Source organism: Trichoplusia ni, unplaced genomic scaffold (genome assembly GCF_003590095.1).
Source record: "Trichoplusia ni isolate ovarian cell line Hi5 unplaced genomic scaffold, tn1 tig00002967, whole genome shotgun sequence".
NCBI lineage: Eukaryota > Metazoa > Arthropoda > Insecta > Lepidoptera > Noctuidae > Trichoplusia > Trichoplusia ni.
Window position 1 is genome coordinate 143,750 of NW_020800309.1, and position 19,269 is coordinate 163,018.

The 19,269-nt window shown below is 34.6% G+C and overlaps 1 protein-coding gene across 2 annotated transcripts in view; it reads left to right on the plus strand.

Annotated features, from left to right (window-relative positions):
• The window catches only part of LOC113507609, a 141,476-nt gene that overhangs the window by 112,397 nt on the left and 9,810 nt on the right, over positions 1-19,269 (plus strand). The window lies entirely within an intron of this gene.

Consider the following 19,269-nt stretch of genomic DNA (forward strand, 5'->3'; position numbering starts at 1 on the left):
TACAAGAAGTTTTCAGGTTGGCTTGAGTGCTGAAATTGTAGTAAGTAAAAATCCAATTCAATAAATGACACAATTTCTTCCGATTAAAATTGTTTTTTTTTGAGAGTCTATAAACTATATTAGAGTATACATCGGTAATAATTACACTCATTGTTTACTAGGGTAAGGTCGACAACAAAAGGCCATGAAAACTATCAGATTTAACATCCTGAATGGTGAGTTCAATAAGCTGATAAAATAACTTAAAAACAAAATATAAACACAAGAAAACTAAAAAGTTTTTTTCTAAGTACCCCTTTTTTCGAACAATATTTTACTCCGTAAATCTAGGCTTTTTGTGTTGTTCAATTTTTTTTTCGCTGATCGTACCTAGATGTCAATAACCCTATCCCGAACAAAAGATGTTCCTCTCAGACTAAATGAAAACAACACAACCGAGTTTGTTTATCAGACGATTTCATCAAAATCCGCCATCAAAGCGTTGATGACATTCTGTTTTACAACCAACGAAAGACGTCTTATTCAAAAATGCTTCCAATTTTAAAACACTGAAGAATGTTCTTTTTCTTTTTTTACCATAAAGTATTTTAAACTTTACGATGGCTGGCATTATAGGAAGTGGCCGGTGGCACAGGTTCACCGAGATTATCTCTGGTTAAATTGTGCCATAACCATAAATATTATACGGTTTTTTTTGCAAAGGGATTTTTGTGCGCATATTTATTATTTAGTTTGAATATTTTTGGGGTTGTTTAAGAAAATATTTAAGATTCCGTTCTTGTTCTAATATTTCCTGGTATGGCAGCAATACAAAATGTCCTCCAATTTATTTTTGCGTAATATCAGTGCCTCTTTTAAGATTTGTTCCTACTTAATAAGGGCAATCTAGCAGCTAACTAACCTACTAAACAACAAACCAATAACTAATAAGACCAAAGTACTAAACTACTACAAAATGTATGTAGTAACATAAATGGACCGAACAATTCACAGGAAACCTCGCACCAAAGACATTATGACGTCACACCTTGCACCTGCACTTTATCCATGTCTCGGTAGCCATAGGGCCATAGAACAATGACTGCTGGTATGGCGGTATTAACGCTAATGGGCTTATGATGTCAGCCCTTCCTTCCTGTCTGGCTGGTCACACCTTATTGTTGACGTTTGACAGCCGCTGTCAAAGTTTGAAAAGATATTAGAGTTTGGTATCATGCCTTTTTGTTTGTGCATTACCTGAAGGATTCTTTTTGTGTTATATAATCTCGAACATCCGATCTAATTAAAGAATTGCTGTAACTTTATACAATTGTTGTGATTTAATCACACTGAATTCTGTAGACTTTTCAGCAGCTTTTGCTATTAGCTATGTAAATGAAATAAAAATTAAACATTTCTTTTAATATGCTACTTCTCAATAATAGTAATACCTATAGGAATATAATTTGTAAGCATACCTACTGTATAAACGATTTCAAATTAAAAATGAAATACCCCACCTTCTTAACGGCATACAAAGTTTGAGAAACTCTGTCCTAGACACATTAAATATTTAAGTAACGGCTTGGCAAAGGGTTCCGCTCTACGCTAGCGTGCGACAATGCTAGCCTGAACCAATCGATGGAGATAAAAAGTTATGCGAACTTCTTCTTAAGAAACTTGTTTGATTGTACATCATCTGTTAAATTGACGTCACATGAAAGATGACAGCTTATGCGTATGAATCTGAAATTTTGAATGGATGTATTTTAGGTATTATGTCAGTAGTAAGTTATGACATGTGCATTACGCGGCAGTAGTTTTCTGAGTAAATTTATAAAAAATGTTGTAAAGCTGAAGAGTTTGTTTAAACGCGCTTATCGAAGAAACTATTTACTGGTCCGATTTAGAATATTCTTTTAGTGTTAGATAACCCAGTTACTGAGGAAGTTTGAGTATTTAGCATTACGCCATCGTTAATAGGAGCAGAGCAGTAATTTAATTTGCTAGAAAACCGGGTAGTATTTTCGTACACTCAAAAACTAACAAATCCAATTAAAAAAAATCAAAAATTTATCTTCATAATCACGCAGACAAAGTCACACACAACAGCTAGTATATTATATCTATTTGACTTTACCAAAAAAGTGCTCTTGGTACACATCTACTGATTTTTTTATATCGATGTTTTAGGGCCTCCGTAAACAGGGCAAGGCGAGTCATTAACCGACGATTTCAGTTTCAATGAACCCTGTAAACCGTAACCGCAATTTATTATTTCCATGTTCAGATAACATGCTTTTGTGGGTATCAATTATGAACCTTTTAAGAAGTAAACACAGACCCAAAGATTCATCATGTTTCATACTTAGTTGTGTATAAACATCTTAAACATTATTTCTTAAAAAATAAGCCTAAGCCTAAGAATATTCGATAAGCCGACTAAAACATTTATTTTTGTCTGTTTTTATTTTCAATTTTATATTTGTTTTTTAATAATTTTTAGCGTTTACAACATCTTTCAAAATGTCAACTGTCTAAAAATCAGAGTTCATGAGATACAGTTGAGTTTCACAGAACAGCGGAGTCTTGGTCACAGAGTTCCGTTTTACTCTTTTTAGAACCCTAAAAATACCTGGTGAAACAAAATTGAAAATTCGCTAAACCCCATTAAGAACAACGCTGCAATTGCTTTCTTTTCACAATTACACTTTAGGGACCGTCTAAGTGTTTAAAGTGTCTTCCAAAACAAACTCTTACAACTACAGTTACACATTAAAGTGTCATGAATCCCACAGTGCCACTAAAAGTACCACGAATACCAACACTAAGTAATCATGTACAAAATTAAGTTAGGTACAAGTTAGTTCTACGACTTTTTATTTTAGGGTTAACTGCTAATGATATTGCTCGACCCTTCTTCAAAAATGTGGGTCTTTTAGACCCGAAAAATCCTCCGTCATGTCTGCCTATTAAAAAGTTTGAGGTTATTAAGTAATATAGTTGCGGTATATGCGACAATCGTGTTTTGTATTTTGTAAGTTTTTGCTGTACTTATGATTTTATTTTTTTGTTTCAGGTAAGATACGTTTGGGGTCTTATGAAGTTTTGACCAAAATGGTTTGAAGATTATTATGGTAACTGAAATTGTTTGTGATATCGTGACTCGTTCCGTCGCCGGAAACTTAAGCACAGACAAAGCACACCTAACTCATACGAATAATGCACATTTTACACGAAAGGTTTTTCTAAAAAAAAGCAACTCTTGCACTAAGGAATTAAATCCTGGTATCCCGATGTTAAAATTCTTCATGCACAGTAGGTTTGGTTTGGCGTTTGGCAAAGCCATTCTGCCATCGTCATACGTCATTAAAAATAAATGTTTTTTTTTAAACGACTCCCTCAATTAGGAATTCAATTCTCACATTGCGGGAGTTTTCACAAACATACAATTCTCATAATACACGCAAAGACACCCCAACTCAGAACAAGCATCCGTGGATCACACAAACGCTTGTTCTACGTGGGGATCAAACCAGCGATACGTCGCGCACATTGGGTTTGTGGTGATGACCTCAATCACTCGGCTATCCGTGGAGTCGAAATCTAGGAAGGTTTCTTATTCAGTTCATGATAAAACCTCCTTTACGCATTACCTTCTAATTCTCGCAATACTACTCACTATGAATAAAACAAAATCTTCATTATCTTTATATGTAACAACACTCATAAATTACACAGTACTGAAAACCAGTGGCTGAGTTCAATTAGTGAAATGTTCTTTACATTCCTGAAGTGCCAAGGGGAATAGGCAGTTAATGTTATTATTTAATGCATGTACTCACGCGAGAACTCAGCTTGTAAAATAAACATTATAAGTATTACACAATATACTTTATTGTTTTTGTGTTGGTAAGCTTGTAGTAAACTGTTTTCTGAATGTGTGGTCTCTAGAGGATTGTGCGAGGATTTTGTTGCCATATATATGAATCCGTTTTATATAAGTGTTCTTATAGATTATTAGTTGATCATACGTACTTTTTTCTGATAGATTTGTGAATCGAATACCGATTACCGTACTAATATTATAAACGTGAGAGTTTGCATGTATGGATGTTTGTTCCTCTTTCACGCAAAAACCACTGAATAGATTTTTATTAAACGAAACTTGGTGCACAGATAGTTAACAAATCGAATCGTTTTTTCCCGCTTAATGTCCCTGTGAGATTATATTTGTAACGTTAACAAAAAAAAAACTACTGAATGAAAAATATATGTAAAAGTTAACTAAATTCAAGTATAGTCTAAAGTCTGAACCTCCGTTTAAAATTAACAAAAACACCTCTATAGCGGTCAACCAGTTAGTCGTTGACCCCGCGGGCGGGTCGCGACACACCCCTGTGGGGTTTCACTAGCCAACGCGGAATAGGTCATGGACGATACTAGTAGCATTGAAAGGGTTAGAAATACTAGATGATTTGAGTTAATCGTATATCCCGAGTATTTGAAGCTTACATTTAAAATACTAGTTGTTGCCAGTGGCTCTCCTTGCTACAAATAAAAAAAGGATCCCACGGAAACATAAAATCTTCCTGTTAATCCAGGTTGGAATTGCACTAAAACTTCTTTAAATACCTAGGTTTTAATGATATATACATAATGTATCAAAAAGATTAAACGTGCAACTACAAAAGCATACTTTTATTCCTCTCAATTTGAATAACGTAAAGCAGCATAAAATGCAAATGTACCGGCTATCGCATAGGCAATCTTTTACAGACAACCCTTGAAAGTAATGGTAAGGTAAAGATAGGCCGTGCTAAAGGTGAGGTTATAAGACTTAAGGAGGTTACGAACCGAATCCTTAAATAAGGTTCTATAAGGTTCAAGCATGGACTTTGACCCTGAGTCCCTTATATTTAATAAGGAATACTTGACTCACAAGAATTCGGATAATGATGTTGATGAAAATGCTTTAAATTTAAGTAGATGCGTTATACCGGATTTAGCTTATTGAGTATTTTGAGTGGTGCGTGGTTCTCTGGCAAAAAATTGCATGTTAAGGTCATTAATTCCCTCAATATTTTCTAAATATATATATATTCATTTATATTATATTATTCATTTATATATATATATATATATATATATATATATATATATATATATATATATTCATATAAATGAATATATATATGCGGACAATATCACATACATTGTTCTGAACCCAAAATAAGTTGCTAAAGCACTTGTATTATGGAATTCAGATACAACGAAGGTACCACAAACACCCAGACCCGAGACAATGTAGAAATAAGAATTTTGACATTGACCCGACCGGGGATCGAACCCGGGACCTCAGAGCTAGCGACACCTTGAAACCGGTGCTCACGCCACTCGACCACGGAGGTCGTGAACACTTCTAGAATTCTAATTTTTTTCATATAATTCTTTGACGTAAGTTTTTACAGTTTTACCGCTGCTTGTATGTGACAATTTTGGTAAAGGCCTATTGAGATCCACAGCTGGTCACAGCCACCCCCTCTACCCGATCCTCTGTCTTCCACATCTATTATTTCTATAGCCTTTGTTTTTTTTCTGGAGAACCATCTTGTAACTGTCTATCTGACTTCCACAGCCCATATCAATTGAGGTAAGATAATATTCAATACTTAGACTGGATTTCATCTAACGATCGGCACATGACAATTAAGACTAATCATATTTTTTAACGTACTTTCCAAAGCTTAAAGGTTAGCACACTAAACACAACGTAGATTTTACACAATAGGTGTTTCCTTAAAGAAAATTGACCCAGGATTCGATCCCGAGACTGCGTTCTCTACCAGATCACCAGCCAATCCTTTAGATAGTCGATATTTCACAAATCTCTTCACACATTTCATAATCACATTGTTACATAAGTATCAATATTAGAGTACTACAGACAAAACCCTGAGAGAAACATTGGTTGATTATAAATAATCTAAAACAATGGCTCTAGGTGATAACATTCACACGAAAACAAAAGCGACTGACTTGTGTGTAGTGACCTAATAAATACTCACAATACTACGATTGTATCTGGTTAATTGAATAATGTTCTGGAAATTTTAATTCGATGAAGAATTGGTGATTCCAAATATTGGAATGTGAAATCGGCAACCTGCTGTGTGCGAGCATGGTGATCAATGCTCAAGGGTCGAGAATTGAGCACTGTTACTAGGCTTAAATCTATTTGGGATCAACATTTTTCCCGGCCTTATGAAATTGACTGAACTAAATAACATTTCAAAAATATATTTTTCAAACATCTAATCTTTTGACCCTCCACCTTTGTTAAGGTCATATACAAAGCGAAAAAAATAAATTAGGTCTCAGATGTTACTGTGTGACCTCTGAATGGGACCTATCTGCTATAATATTCTCACATTAGATTAAATATTTATGTAAGGTAGGTTTAATATCGCTAGGTAACAATTCTGTCTAGGGATACTTGGATATTCAGGGTCCAAATATTTTATTTTCGTTTTTTTCTGGAGTGAAAGGAGATCGTTATTAGTTAAGGTTAGTTTGGATTTGAGAGAAAATATTGCGTTCTTAAATGTTGTTTTTCCGCCTGTCAGTCATCAGGTAGGTTTTCTCATAAACTTTGATAGTTAGACAGATGATGCTGGTTGCTACAATTTAATCAAGAAATATGATAAAATGAAAAATTTGGGCTAAGCAACAGTTAGTAAGGTCAAAAGTTTGATGGGCGTCCACTTTCGCGAATCTGACTAGCGCTTGGTCAGTTTTTACAACAGGTTCCAGGGCAGAATAAGCCGGAGCAGTCTCAGCATCCTGAATATATGACAATTATTTATAAGTTCATTTCATATTAGAGGACAAATTCTCTCATTGTACGGAGTCCTAATCTTCCGAATAATATTTATTGTTTTTAAATTATGAATCCCCAATTTGTTGAATTCCTTTGCCAAATGCAAACAAAAACACACATTATACTCAAAGAAAAAACATAAGCTGTGCTCCGTGATTTCCCTTCATTATATCAAGTGACGTTACAATGCGAACGAGAGCTGTCACGCGAAGAAAATTGAGTGAAAACTCCGCGCCATTGTGATGCCTTAATGTGAGCTGACGATTTACTGCCTGATAACACTTTATTGGCACTAAAGTTCAATGTAGGTTAAGTAGATGTAAGTGTTAACGTTAATGAAATTATGAGCCAAGGTAGATGTTGGAACATTCTAAATATGTTTTTAATGGAAACGTAATTATAGACGTAAGTAATGGGATTTATATAACGCCTTTAAGTTAAGAATTATGTTTAAATTTCGCGTCTTTCCGTTGACCTTTTCTCTACTTAGTGACACTTTAATTTATTAATATTTTTCTACACCTGTTTTTTTTTCGTATTTCATTGAAATCGTTACCAGTAGATCTGTTAAACGATTAGCGGTTCATACTGTGTATGAACACTAAAAAGTAATCCAAATATATGTTAATAAACAGTATCTCAGTGCAACACTTGTAAAAAAAGTAGTGTTGAAAATCATGTGTCAATAATGACAGCTATTGTTTATAATTCGTGAAAAGGCAAAGGTTCGAGCCATACAGCCTAAATGTCAGTGAATTATGACAACTCCCAATTGCATTGTTCTGACGTTCGTTTGTTTCCAATTTCGAATTCGAATTTATTCAACGCTTTGTGATTTCATTTGTTCTTCCTGATTGTAATTAATTAAATGAAATCACAATTTAGTTAAATAAAGACAGTTAGATTTTGCAGAATAGTGAACTTTTCAAAACTACTTTCGCGATTTAGAGGTTTTTGCAGATTATATATAATATATATATAACATTTTTATCCCACTGTGCCAAGAGTTTCTTTCTAACAGTTAAATATAGAATCTCCATACATTTAGATTAAGTTTTACTCTGCAATGCTTCTAAAAATAGAGTAAAAAAACCTAACATATAACTATACAATTAATATCTTCCTCAAACATAAAACGTACATTCTTATATGAACCCAACGTTCGCATAGACAGCCGGAGCAAATAGAATCGCTATCGGCCCAGAAACGTTTCAACCTAGTATTGAAAATACCCCTGAGATCCATTTACTGCTAGCCTCCAGGCATTTCAGTTACTGGCGTATTCTGTACTTCTATATCTAGTGCGAGTCGGACTCTGGACACTAAGGGTACCGTGCGAATAAGCTTAAGATTTTTTTTTTAATAATTGGTCATTCACCTTATTTATGACACTACCAACAGTACCAACCTACGATTTATTTTCAGTTGTTCCACAAATATAGCATTTGTAAAACTGTCACCGTTCATGAGATACAGCCTGGTGACAGACGGACTCAGAGACAGCGGAGATAGGGGTTTTACCCTTTGCTTACGGAACCCGAAAGCTATCTATGTTAAACTGGATATTTTCTATGGATAACTATATTTTTCTCATTCTATTACCTATCACATGCAGAACTTCCTTACCTTCAGCTGTGTAAATGATCTCATGAATGCTATAAACTATGACATTCTTGAATTTACGATTTTTTTTTAATCAACATTTCTGAACCTAGGTAAAAGTCTTCGTTTTCTTGCCAAATACCTAGCCAATTAAGAGGGATATATAGATTCGGTAAAACCCTACATTTGAAGGTGTTTACTCTGTTCTTAAAAGAGGATAAAACAATTACCATTCTACTACTTTTTAATTGATTTGTTTGTCACGAGCGCAAATTCTAAATAATTCCCGCTTTTCAGCCAAATAATTGACAACGGTTTTGAAATGGAACAGAACCACGTTCGAAATTTGTTGCAATAAACAAAATTCACATACATTTTAGCTCGCTTCAACCGCAGATCGCTCGGCTGAACATTCGTGGTTTGAGCGCTGTCATTCATGACTTCTCACCTACAAAAGCGGTTTTACCAGTTTTGTTCTATATCATGTACTAATGAGGCTTGAAAATACTATTTGATTAAAGAGTAACCTGTATTTAAAGTAAATAAGGTAATCGTGTTTTTTGAATGGGGAATCTCATTTCGAAACTTAAAAATGATTACTTAAAATTATTCCTTAATTAAACAACTGAAATTATTATTTTTATTTGGTTTTTATTGCACGAGGTCCCAAATTTTACATTTAAAAAACTCGAAAAAGTTTTGAGGTCACACACTTAAAAAATTACACATTAAAACCTCCTTTCTAGTTGAGTTTTAATAACAGTTATTTATAACATCTACGTAATATCTATACATTCTATATTAAGCTCAGTGTGCCATTAACTTTATAATCGCTTGAATAAAATCGATCCGTACATTCCTAACATAATGGAAAATATTTTCATTTTAATTTTCCTAGATATCTTTATTTATATCGAGTAGTATAACGGGTTGCGTGATTAACTTTAATCGATAGTGTCATTAGAGTTTTCTCATCGAGTTTGCTGTTAATCGGGCGAGTAAATGTTTGGCAACGGTGTCTTGTTGCGATGTTACATGCTCTAAATTGTATTTTATTAGCCGGTCAATATTGAAGTTAGTCGCTCGGAAATTACACTGGTTCACAGAAATAGTCTTCTAAACAAAGATACAGGAACGAACAATCTTTAGGTTTTCCTCGTGCGTTCTGCTGCAAAGTAATTCAATCAAACTAAATCACATTTAACTTAACCACACGAATTAACTTCCAAATTCTTAAGTTAATATCTATAAATGGAACTTAATAAAAGCACACCCATACATAAAAAACTAACCCTTCAAGAACCTCACATAAACTCACTATTCGAAAAACTCAGCCAATCCCTGAACATTTAAGTGATAAATAAACAAAACGTGTCCGTATTATAAGGAAGTGGGTCCTGGATTGGGGTTTTAGATTTGTTACGTAAGTGCCAATAAGACGTTGACCTTAGAATTCGTCTCGCGTACACACACACGTCAAATGACATTACAATATCGATCCTGAACAGCGGCGCTTATGGCTGCCACCTCACAGATTCTTATCTTAACTTTTAAGCTCCCATGAAATTTTATTAAGTAGTTTTTCTTGATAACGAAATTTCCGGCTTTGATACGATGGTGTTGCAATGCCTGTAGTACGAACTCTTTCTTATGATGCTTTGTCTATAAACAGTGAGATGATGCACTAAAAAGTTATTGGCATCTCGCTTGCACAAGTGAAGGTCTTGCTAAAGATAAATTGCTTTCGGATGTACATGTAGGTATTTCTTAATATTATATTCATTGCTCTTTCGTTAGTATCTGCATAAGTTTACCTTAGTAAATCTATCGTTTAATGATAGGTATATGGATGTAATAAATAGTTTGAAAATACGGAGACATATTTATGTATATGGCAGAGTCAAAGTTCAGAGCCCATAGTGTAGGTAACATTCTGACGTGTCGTACATTTTGAATTATTGAAGTAAATGTACATCGATTACAAAACCATATTAGGTAACACTATGCAAAATATATCCACTTATGTGGGTAGTAAGTAGGTAGAATGAGAAGTAACCCGTACTAAATGATTGCTAATTTTTTTAGGCCATATTATGATAGGCCGTGGATGAAAGGGGTAGATGACATAGATTTGAATAGCAGCAATCCTACTATATACTCATATTATAAACGCGTAATGATTGTATGTATGGATTGTTTCTCTTTCACGCAAAAACCCCTGATCTTTATTTGGATAAAGCATGGTACACGGATAGTATATAACCAGGATTAATACAGGATAGTTTTTACCCGATTTCTAGCGGGCTAGTGATGGATCATGATTAAACTTATTTAAACGAGAGTTAAAAGACAAAATATGTTTGCATTTTCCACCTTTCCAAAAGCACTTTGCAATCGCTTCGTCAATGAAAACGTTCATTTTAAAACCCTATACCGCGACACACAACCCTGGGGCATATTCTCACGGCGGTACGCGTGGGCGATATAAAAATTTGAACGGAACGCCGTATTGGGACCGAGCCGGTTCTGGGACGCCGGTAAATATGCCGGTAGCCCGGAACATAGGTTTACATCCGATATTGACCTGTTTGAATCCGTGTCAGTGTATCGGGACTGACTGCGGGGAGGTAGTGTTTGTGGATGCGGTCGAGAGATAGAAGCTAGATAGGATGTTTTTATAGACAGGCTGGCTAAATATGTTAATTAAAAGCTTTGATGCTGGGTCTTTTAGTCCAATAGATAAGAAAGAATATTCCAAAACTAATGTAACTTCTTCTTTTATGTCTTTTTAAAGTGGATTGTAGAATTTCTTATGCTGAAGTGCCTAGGTTGATGGCAAATAGACGTCTTATGCGGGTAAACGAGTGATCTGCTAAATTCATAAACAGAATCTAAAGAAATGTCGCGTTTGCCTTGCAATTCTATGCATTGATTCCTAAGAGCTATATTTATTCAGCTACAATTTTATTGCTCCTAAATCAAACATATAAAGATTAATGAATTAAAGTTTATTCCAACGCGTTAAAATTCTTTGCATTTCGAATTTTATAATAATCCCCGATAAAACCGAGCATTCCACTGAAAACGTTCAGATTTTAAAACATTAAAGCGCTCTTGAATGAAAAATAAAGTCCTGTCGTTACAAACAGGGTTTCCCATGAAAACTCACACGCACATACGCAAGTATACATATACTTCATGTATCCGTGTATGTGTGATAAGGCGCGAGGCTATGGCAGCAATATTCATTCATTAGTGATGGCCATCCGTCTTACTTATAGGGATGGGGTGACCTTATCGATAGGCAATTTCAATATCAGCATAAATCAGGTACTTATAATTTTATATCGATATTTTTTTCAAATTAGGATTTAGCGTTTTGAGTGGAATGCTAACCCTGTAATCCAGACTAGGTTTAAATGGGAAGATGGGTTTTGTCAGGTACTTCTTCACGCAGAAACGGATTTTGGTTAAATTGGCATATGAAAATGGCATTGGCACTGATAAGTTAGTAACCTGGATTATCAAATGGGATTATGATCATATTTACCGAACCTTGACTGTTATGCATGCAATATTATTATTTTGATGGGATAAAATTTCAGTCAACTGATAGAAATAACAAATACCGACTAAGTGCAAGTCGGATTCCGTGCGAGCAGTCTGCAGAAAGACAATTTTACAGAAAAAATCGCTCTCTCATCAATTAGATGACTGTCCAATGTTTTACCTGGATTTTTGGTTCGATATAGTTATTATAGATACAAAATCCATAAAGATAATAATGAGAGGGGTCCTGTTTCTCCAGTTTTACCCTTACGGACGGAATCCTGAAAAGTGTGCCTAAATAAATATTAATAAAATAAAAACGATTTAATACAATAATTTCGGTTTGTTGTGAAGCGCCTCTTTGATCTAGTTGTCGTAAATGGTCGGTAAATGACAAGCTTAACCCCCTTTACATGAGATAATCTCATTATTACTGAACTGTGTTTACACTACTGTGGACTACAAACGTCTACGTTCTCATAATAATTTAGTTTGGACCAGTTAAGAAACTAATAGTTGAATTATGACTAGGTTTTTGATTTTGTCAAATTGATTGAACTGAAAAAATTACCGTTTTAGATTACTTACTACAAGAAAAGGCGGAAAAGTACTAGCAATTTTATATTTTGAACTTGGTTTTAATAATTATAATTAATCAAATTGTTTCTTCACACTTTTAGATTACCGGTTTTTTGCACAATGAATCTAACTTTACCTTACATTAAATCATTGGTACCTTAATTAGCACATTTTTCTGTTGATTTGCACCGCAATGGAATGTTTCCATTCGTTAGCCGCTCAAGTGCCCAGAGCTGGGTCATGCGGTCTCTGTCCTATTTCCAACTACTGAAATAACTTTAGGGTTCATCATTTTTAACACTATGTTCAGCGAGAGTTATAAAGACTTAAGTTCAAATTCTAAATAGAATTCAGTGCTGATGAAAATTTACTAATTTTTTGGTCAATTTATGTTCATCATAAACTTGTTTAACTTGTTCAATTCTATTATTTTGTTTTAAATTAAAACAAGGTACCAACATTGTAATTATGTAATATTTACGGGAAGATGCGAGACAGCTCCAACACAAGTACATTCGTAACTTACCGGAGCTGCCTCAGTTCATGTATGTATTCAATGTCTAAGATAATAATAAAACATTTTTTTTTTTTTTTTTTTATCATAACATTATTTAGGATCTTTAAGAAAATGTCTTTTTTACTATAGGGATTCTAATGCGTAGAGGTACCTGATTAAATGTAGCTACTTTTGTTAAAGATTTCTCAGCAAAATTATGCCCAATACAAACAAAATTTTATCTCAAACGTTTAACATAACTATACCTCCTTCCGAATGACCCAGTCGATAAAAAGTCCACTGTCCCCTCACTAGCAATCGTCATCGACACGAAAATATAATCTCACCTTTATTTCGGTCGTCCGCTGAATGCGTAAACAAAAATTCTTGCGATTCCAGAAATTTCTCGAATTGGACCGCAATCATTTCGGGTATCCCGGTATTCCTGGTGTCCTGGTATTATGACCATCCACGTCCTTAATTGTCCTTTCCCTAGAACATTCTTAGTTACCTAGCATTACCTAAAATACCTAAAAGTGCGTTATAAACGTTTCGCCAGATTTTGGATTTAGGCAAACGTCTAACGCAAAATTTTAGGTTAGGAATTTAATTTTTTTCGACCGTTCTTTTATTTTCGTAACAGGAATGTATTTTTAGATCACACTGAGCAATGAGTGCCAAAATTGTCTCGACTATTATGAAACTATATTACCAGCTCTATTAGATAACAATTCGTTGCTATTTAACTCAGCTATTTGTTACTATACCGCTTAAATAAGTCTCGTCGTTAGCAGTCCACTAATGAGTAAGGAAGTCAACTCGCTTTAAAATATGACATGCTTTCAAAATATGACACCACGAAGGAATGCTTTGGGTGTCCCCTTTTATATGAATTAATTATGTCAGAATTATGAGAGCTTGCTCCTGTCTTCTCGCCAACCTTAACTGTGTTTTTATTTATCCAAAATAGATCTTTTTCCAAGAATTTGTATTTCCAAGAAATTTGGTCCATTTTTATTGTTCCTTTTGGGGTTTCGTACCCAAAGGGTAAAAATGGAACCCTATTCCTGAAATTCTCAAAATAAAGATCGAGGTTAAGCAACGTTGTCATTCATATTTTGTTGTTGGGTAACAAATGAATTTGAGAGGGGTATGGAACTTGGTGTCGCCTATCCGAATCGCAATTGACCGGTTTTATTTCTTGGAAACGAAACATCTCATACATACAGGATATGAGCATCAATCACTGTGCAATAAGTTTCAAATTGCCTTCTCTATCACAAAATAAATAAATTGTACACAAACAGTTTTGTTTGACTCGTTAGTCAAGAGCAGTGTAGGTACTTTACCTATGATACCTCTCGGATATATGCTTCAAACCATTCCTATTAGAATCACATTATATGCATACCATAGCAGGGATCAATATGAAATATTCACTTGTTCAATATGGAAAAATTAAAACAAAGGCCAAAAATTACGTGACCCAACCCATCCGTTGACCTATGACCTAAAAAAATTGAACAAACAGATCCTAACGAATCGCCGAAAATGTTACAATGCAATGTACTTTCAGCTATCTGAAACAATGCAAAGTGCTTTTTGAAAGCCTGGACAGAAATGCAGCGATTTATGCTTTTTCGATAAAGCTTTTGTTTTTAATGTCACAGGGCTTTGCTTGTCGCGTTTTGGAAATTCGTATTCATTATTGACTTTTCCGGACATGTGATTTGGAAATAGAGCTATATGGGAACTATGATATACGTGCCTGTATAGTAGATCATTTTAATATACGAGAACTATGACTGGGATCTGGCTTTAGTCCTATGCTTTTGAAAAAAAAAACATGGGAACATCTATAATATTTGTCCTTAGGTATCAGGAGGAGCTCGTGGCCAAGATTCAACGGGACAAATTGATCAATTACAGGTTAAGTTACTCTTGATACGGTTGGTCGATGGATCGGCTCCTCCGTGTTTCGAAAAGCACGTACCATTGCGGGTCGCGGTAGTTATACATCTTCAGCCAAAAAGTCCAATAACCAGTCCTACTGAAGACAATCGTGTTGCCCAGGTAACTGGGTTGAGGTCAAATAAGCAGTCACTCCTTGCAAAACACTAGTATTTACCTGCATCTTAGGTAATACTTGAAGCCGACCCCAAAATAGATGTGAAAATGCTTAGATCCACAAAAATGTTCACACCAACCCTACCTCAATACGACAGGTTTTTGAAAAGGGTTGTAGTTTCTTTCATATTTACTCTTAATGTAAGTATAAATATAATAAGAAATTTGACTTATGAATACCTCACAGATGTACAGTAAGTATTGGCAGAAGGATATGCATGTTAGTAAATGCCGGACATGTCAGTACGCCAGCTTTCAGTTCCGTTGCGTTGCGTTACAAGAACTGAGATCTGATTATTCCTTGAATATATTACTCCAGTTTCAAATGTCATATTGCTCTTGGCATGGTGTACACGACGGAAAATATTCAATGCAGTAAGGCTATGAATAAGCTTCCTGTGAGTTTCATCATCTGTTTTAGTCAGGCGTTGGTGATTGTATTTCTACAGTGCTTTACGCTTGAGACGGACAGGACTGTTTCCATTGTTCTAACGGCATTCATCTCAACAAATAGTGCCTTTAAAATGTCAGCTGTCACAAAAGGTACCTATAATTAAATTCAGGATACACTTTTACCTTAAAATCATCGATCAGTTTCAACCAGGCTCTCAATGCATGCCAACGTAAATCAAATCCAATTAAAAAGTGCTACCTGTACAAAGCCCATTAAATTGTATTGGCGTATGATGAACGCGTAATTAATCAAGATATTTTTATCAAAACTTTTTGTAGTCCTTTATACTTTGGATTTACAAAAGCCGCACAAGAGTTGGTTGTTGTTTACCCGTTGTTCTCCCAAAACACAATGACATAACTTTCCCATGACCAAGCATCTATAAATAAATCTCAAGACTTGCGTACATCTAATGCTGCATGGGAAACTGCATCACTTCCTGTGACGTCAGTAGCCTCATCCAAGCGCACGTGTTGACAGCGAGCACCTAATTAAGATACATAATCTGTGAACTGTAATTCGAAACGTGAATCGCATATTGTATTAACGTTGTTTATGTCCTAATGGTGATGATACATTACAGTAATTAGTTCTAACAAAATAACTATTTGCCTGATTTTGTTTTGTCTATCCCGAATGTGAAATTTCGTCCAGTTTTTCAAAATCATCGAAATAATTCTGATTATCTATACTAATATTATAAAGCTGAAGAGTTTGTTTGTTTGAAACGCGTTAATTTCAGGAACTACTGGTTCGAATTGAACAATTATTTTTGTGTTGAATAGACCATTTATCAAGGAAGGCTATAGGCTATATAACATCACGCTGCGACTAATAAGAGCGAAGATACAATGGAAAATGTGGAAAAAACAGGCCATCATCTCATAACATAACTTATCCATCATATCAAAACTTATATCTTCTAACCACGCGGACTAAGTCGCGGGCAACAGCTAGTATTCAATAATTATGTAATCTGTGCTATCAATGTTTATAACAAATGATCTATCGCTGTTAGTTTTTCTCCGAACAGAGCGCTGAGCATTCGTACGAATGTTATAGTAGAAGGGAATGTTCTAGTGTATCACCACCATAATTCAGAAAGTGAATCATATTTTGTATCTTTGTTGTTTACATCCTAAGACTTCAGAGAATTGGCATAATTTAAATTATTAATGAGAAGACACTTTGAATTTCTTTGTTCGAAAATAGTATTTATTCGAATTTGGAGATTTTGGCGATGACAAAGAAGATAATTGTTTCATGTTTCTTGTCAGAAGTTTATGAAATCTGTCTTTTTCTGGCGACAGTTAATTTTATTTTTATAATTCGCTCTGCAGACTTTTTGATTTCCTTTGAATGACAAAAATTCTTTGAAGTTATCATGTTTGTGTTGTACCCTACTCAAATTCATATGGAATTTATCAAAGTCAAGTAATTCAGTCACGCCTTTTTAAACCCTAAATACTTAATCGGAAAGATTAAAATAGAAGCACAAGGATTACGATCATTCGATTTACGATTTCCAACCACAATCAAGTAAAGTTATAAGATAGAAGCAGGCAAAGAGATAACACAAACGGGAGCCATATTTAACAACAACGCTGAAATCGTGGGTCGAATGATAAGGTGCCACAAAAGCTTAACTTTCACTTGTTTTCCCAACTTAAACTCATCGAGATTAAGGGCTTCATGTTTCGTTTGTATCTTAAAGTTAAATTAAATTATCGTCATACTTATCTATTTTATCTTTCGACGAACATTTCTAAGCGAAGTCATTTTTAGGTCTCGATATCTCGTGTAAAGTTGTAAACAATCAGCCATCTTAGTTCAAAACAGATACATGCTGAAAGTTATATCACCAGAAGATTGTCCGTAAACTCTATTGAAACCTAATCCAAACTTTGAGATACAATTTTCTAAATCGATAGTGAAGACTAGAAACTCCAGTCCAATTCACTTAGCCTTATGAAAGCAACAAACTTCTAAACATTATCGCTAAAAGAATTCGTATTGTTGTTTAACTCTTACGAGATACCGCACTTACTTATATTAAAAACAAAGAAGAGAGAAACAAGATTTTTTCTAAAGTCGATGAACATGTTGTTTGTGTCTTGTCTGAAAAATATAAAAGTCCATAAATCCATGTGATTCTGGAACGGAAATGCGTAGCTGCTTGTGACGTATTCTATGGGTGGTCGTCTGCGTAACCATCAGTTAAGAATGACAGATTCGTTCTCGTTCACGAGGTGATGTTAATACGACTCGTAAGAAATATTATTAGCTATATTAAATGAATTATTTACTGGCACCAGATTGATGAATGGAGGAAAACAGATGGGAGCTGTGGAAATGGTGCGTATGACTAATACGTGCTGTATTTGAATGTATGAAATTGTAAATAGATTGTTTTCGGTGATGACACTGATATGTTATAATGATGTTACGTTTACTAGGGTAAGTTATTAAAAAAATGCTAAATTCAGTTAATACTTTTTTCTACAGATTTACAATTTTACACTTAATTGATTTAACTCTCTTAGTTGTGTTCTGAAATTTTAGATTTGATACTGGAGAAATATACGATTAGCCAATTTTTTTAACGAGAACAGAAAATGTTTTTATAGGTATAGGTATTTAATTAGATCACTGTTCTCTTTCAACGTGTTATATCTGAAAACAATGTATGCTCATACATCTACTCAAATACTAGATCAACAGCGATCAAACGAAACGTTACATCATCTGACTACGCTGTTCTATTTCTGATCACGGCTTCAGCTGCAATTACCTGACCTGCCTACATATTGTGACGACAACCAATTTACGCTGATATTCTTGCTTTAGACATTTACTACTTCTTCCTAATAAGATCAGTAAAGAATTGGGGTCAATGAAAATCGGTTCCCAATTTTCAGCAACATCAATTTACTATTTTACTGTTATAATCTAAATGGCTTCTCTGTATAAAAAATTAAGACTGGATTCAACGATTTTGGAACCCGTTTCATGATTGGCATTTCTTAATTCCTTTCAAGAAAGATCATTCTGTTCAGTACTATCATTACTTTTACCTTCCTCAGTAATTAATTGAAGTTTATGGACCGCGTCTTGAATAATCTTTGGCTTGATTTGATTCCATGGCGCTGTAATTATTCCGACAAGGTATAAATCGCTCCCAAGTCAGTCCTATTTTTAATGGAGTGTATCTGAAGCGGTTCGCCCCACCATTTTTCAGGCTTAATTAAATAGTGCTGTTCCAATGGAGATGTTGTTTTAATTTGTTTAGACGGACGGACGTGACGGATACCGAATGAGATTCTAAATATAACCGATCATTGTTCGACTGGATTAATTTGGAGAGTTTTTTCCACACGTTACGAAATTAAAAAGGGTTTTTTTTTAATTAGGATGGGAAGAATTCTATCTATTCGAGACAACCACTTAGAAAGAGTCGTTTTAAATGGCTTCGCTAGCATCGATCGCATTCCTAACGATATGTTGTTCGTGATGTATTTTATAGCGAGTAAAAAGAACAAGTAATGCATCGACGCGACGTATTTTTGGCACAAGAGTCGCATTCACAATCGTATGTTTTGGATG